Source organism: Gavialis gangeticus, unplaced genomic scaffold (assembly GCF_001723915.1).
Source record: "Gavialis gangeticus isolate Ggan-Ray unplaced genomic scaffold, GavGan_comp1, whole genome shotgun sequence".
Classification (NCBI taxonomy): Eukaryota; Metazoa; Chordata; order Crocodylia; family Gavialidae; genus Gavialis; species Gavialis gangeticus.
Window position 1 is genome coordinate 5,531,649 of NW_017729029.1, and position 4,119 is coordinate 5,535,767.

General features: G+C 42.4%; 1 long non-coding RNA gene across 1 annotated transcript in view; it reads left to right on the forward strand.

Annotated features, from left to right (window-relative positions):
- LOC109300387 overlaps positions 1-217 on the forward strand; it is a 478-nt gene extending 261 nt beyond the window's left edge. The window contains exon 2 of the long non-coding RNA XR_002098186.1: positions 122-217. This is a non-coding gene — a long non-coding RNA (uncharacterized LOC109300387). The remainder of the gene's footprint in view (positions 1-121) is intronic.
- The last annotated feature ends 3,902 nt before the right edge of the window (positions 218-4,119 follow it).

Genomic DNA, 4,119 nt, shown 5'->3' on the forward strand with positions numbered 1-4,119 from the left:
CCACACACACACACACACACACACACACACACACACACACACACACACACACACACACACACACACACACACACACACACACACACACACACAAAATGAGTTTTGCCTTCAGGATTTTGAGGTGCAGTTTCCCAGAAACCCCTGCACCTGTCACCTTGAAGCCTGGCAGGCGTCATGCTCTCCATAGAGCCTACCATCCCTACACGTTTCATCCAAATCAGCCAAAAAAAACAACAAAGTTATAGATATTTCATTGATTCCTCATTATACCCTACAGCCAAATCTCTCCGAATCGGCTCTTAATCTTCTGAAGCCAATTCAGCCGAATCAAATCAGAAAAGTGATTTGAATCTCTGAATTTAATCTCTGGCATCCGAATCAGCCAAATCCAAATGCAAATTGAATAGTTCCCTATTTGCACAGGCTTCCTGTATTATTTGATTTTTATTACAGGGGGCTTATCTAGTGGGAAAGCCAAGCAATATTTTACCACAGCAAGGTAAAAATTGATTTAAAAATGGAGGAAATATTTGTGGCTGTGTTGATATAAGCACATTAAGTTATAGCACTGCCTGTGTGGATACCTTTAAGAGTGTTATGTACAAGTTGTTACATTGGCCAGCAAATTGGAAGGCTAAGAAGGCTTTCTGAATAAATAAGCTTTATCGTTTTATAAGTTTAACTCCTTGATCTTTTGAGAAAAACAAATGGTACCAGGAGTGGGGTGCAAAGAAAGACAGAAAAATGGAGTCTCTCAGAATTCCAGAGGAGTTAAAGCTGTACAGCAACGCAGCATAAAAATGGAAGAAATGTAAGCAGTTTCGCCATACATATGATGGCCAGTGGAGCTACAAAGAAGGAAGATCCACTCAAGGTAGCTATCTTTTTTTAAATATAGCAGGCCCAGAAGCTCTGTCTCTTTATAATAGCCTACAACTATCAGAAGTAGAACAGAAAACATATGACACAGTTATAAAAAAAGTGAGGAATATTGTATATCCAAACAAAATGAAACCTTTGAACGGTATAATTTCCACGAGGCAACAGAAAGAATGTGAGACAATAGAGGAGTTTATCAGAGACCTCAGACTGCTGAGCCAGACATGCAACTTTGGAGGCTTAAGAGTCCATAATCAGAGACCAAATATTATTAGGTATAAGAGATACAAGCCTCAGGAAAAGGCTGTCAAAGGATCCTGATCTTAATTTGGAAAAGGCAGTTAGAACGTACCAAGCAGCTAAGATGACAAATGCCAGGCTGCAGAAGCTGGAGGAAAAAACAGAACAAGCTGAACTAGACAGGATTACAAGACTGCAAAAACCTAAGGCAACACACAAACAATACAGAAAGGAGAACCCCACTATGAAGCAGGCAAGCAGAAGCCAAAGAGAACTGCTTGAAAAAAAATGGTCAGATGCAGATGCTGTGGCGGACCGAGTGGTCCCTGAGCTGCGGGGAGGCCGGTGCTTCTCTCCGTGGTGGTGCCCCCAGACATAACCCTCCGAAAGGCAAGTGGCCTGGGTGGTCACCACAGCCATGAAGGGAAGCACCAGCCCCCCGCCTCCCCCCCGCAGCTGTAAGCACTGGGCCCCTGCACAATTCAGGCAAGCAGGCAGACCTGCTGCTTTTTTTTTCTTCTTCAGTGGAGATCCTTGCATGGGCTGCTTGCACAGCCCCTGAGCTGCATGGGGCTGGGTGCTTCCCTTCATGGCTGTAACATAGCAAACTAAAACACCTTGGAGGTGTTTTACTTTGCTATGTCCCAAAGTCATTTAACACGCAGTATGCCACCAACAGTGTAAATAGTAGCACCATTAACATATAATACACTGCCAACAGTATGAACAGTAACGCCATTTAAGCAGTGCAAAAGGGCATTTAAGGCACTTTAAAGCCCCAGAATCGTGTACAAAGCCCCACAGAGACCCACTGAAATATGCATTAACTATTATATGTGGATGTGTTACACATAAAGGAGGAAGATGGGTGGATACCTTTTAAGAGTGTTCTGTATAAATTGTTACATTGGCCAGGGATTGCAGGAGGGAACAGCAGATCAGTAGGCTAAGAAGGCTCTCTGAATAAACAAGCTTTATCATTTTATAAATTTAACCCCTTGGTCTTTTGAGAATAATATACTGTCTGTGACTCTTTGTTTTCAAACAGAACTCCTTCTAAAATAGAAAAACAGAACAAACATATACCTCCATGTATTTATCCTATAGTAAGAAGTACATTTTCTGAAATAAGCTTTTGAAACTGTGTGTGTGTGCGCGGGCGAGCGCTTCTCGGAGAGGGAGGTTTGAGTGGATGCAAATTGGCCCTGTGAGTATAAAGATAGAGGGGTTAAACCTTTTTGCTTAGGAGGAGGGGTGGGGAGTGTAGGGGGTTGAGTGGGTGTGAATTAGTCCCCTGTGAATGTACAGATAGAGGGTGGGGTTAAGCAAATTTTAAATTTGTAGTGTGTGAAGCTTAACTATGCATTTGTGAAAAGTGAATTCTTAATGCTGAGCTGTAAATTTTATGTTTCCTAAGTGATCACATGCAATACCCCCAAAGAAGGAACCTCTGCTTTGGAAATTCAGCTTCTAAAAGTACCAGAAGGGTGGGAACCAGGTCAGAGGCCTCTAAAAGCACTATAAAAAAACATGAAAATGCTCAGGTTGAGGTTCAGCATGCCCAAGGATCAGAAGACCAAAAAGACAGAACAGAAGGACTTGGTAAAAAAACAAAAAGAAAGAAAAGACAGTATGGTTCATAAGAGGAAACTGTGCCACCTACCTCTGAGAGAACCACCTGTAAAAACACATGGAATCACAGCTCCAGAGCTGAAGATCTGGGGCCCAGGAAAAAGAAACCCAGGACTGATTGTTCACACACATTAGAGAAACTTGAGGAGGATGTTCTTCGTTTTTTAAAGATAATGATTACTGTGAAAGCCAAAAGAGGGGTCTTTGGCACCCATCTTGTCTTGAAAAATCATGATTATTGTGAAAGCACAATAATGCTAACAGACATATACATTGCAGAAAGAGTGTGCAGAGTCCTTTGAAAGATCATAATTATTTTTAGAGCAAAAGGGTAGATTTTGTTCAGAGAGGAAATAGTTTGTATGACCTGGACAGCAGTCATGGCACACTTCATAAGAGGTGTGGTGGTAATAAACCTTCGGGGCAAAAAGTAAGACCCTAGTTAAAAATAAGTGTGGGGAAGGCTAAATGCCTGTGAGAAAAAATAAGAGATCCCCTAGTCATGGTGTTTTAGAAGACCTGTTGCTGCACCCCCTCCTCCTGATCCTACGGAGCCAGAGAGCCAGGGTGGTGAATATGATTTAGAAGCCCCTTTAAAGGGCTTCTCAAATGTTCTCCCTCCTTCTGGATCTGTGAAGAATGATTTACTGGGCTTGCTTATGGTGCTGGTGAGAAGGAAAGAGTGGTCAGTAGCTAGTTTTGGAAGCATGAGGTACACAAAGGAGTTCCATTTCATGAATCTGGAGTTTGTGCTGTTACCTGTATTATATGAAGCTATAAGCAGAGGGGTAGAACAAATTATAGCAAAACTCCACTGGAGATTCTACGTGATGACCATGCTCAGTTACATATTCAGGAAGAAGGTATTAATTCAAATCAGAGGTCTCTGGGCCTTTTTTCCAGGTGGATCAGTAACCTGTAACAAAAACTACTGTTTGATTGTGGTCATTATAAGAGGTGTGGGCAGTGGGAGTTGTAGAATTATAAGCTCTACCCCTATTCCCAGATCATTGCTAAAAAGAGGAAATATTTAAATCGACCTGAATACCTTTGATAATAACCAATGCTTTGCAGGCAGTCTGTTGGCTCTTACAAAATGTGGAGGAGTAACAGATGCTGAAGTGCTAGATGGTGCCAAAGAGCTGCACAAAACAAGTTATGCTCAGTGAAGTAGCCATGTTTGAAGACCTTGAACAGGTTAACATTTGTGTAGTAATGCCCAAAGAAAAAAAGGGTTAGAATGTATTTAAAGCATGCCACACACCCAGATAGGGTGGCACCAGTTTTCCTTTGCTGCATGATGAGCATTATTATGGTACGGGGGGAGGGGCAGGGGCATGGACAGAGGCCCGTGTCCAGGCCCCCCCC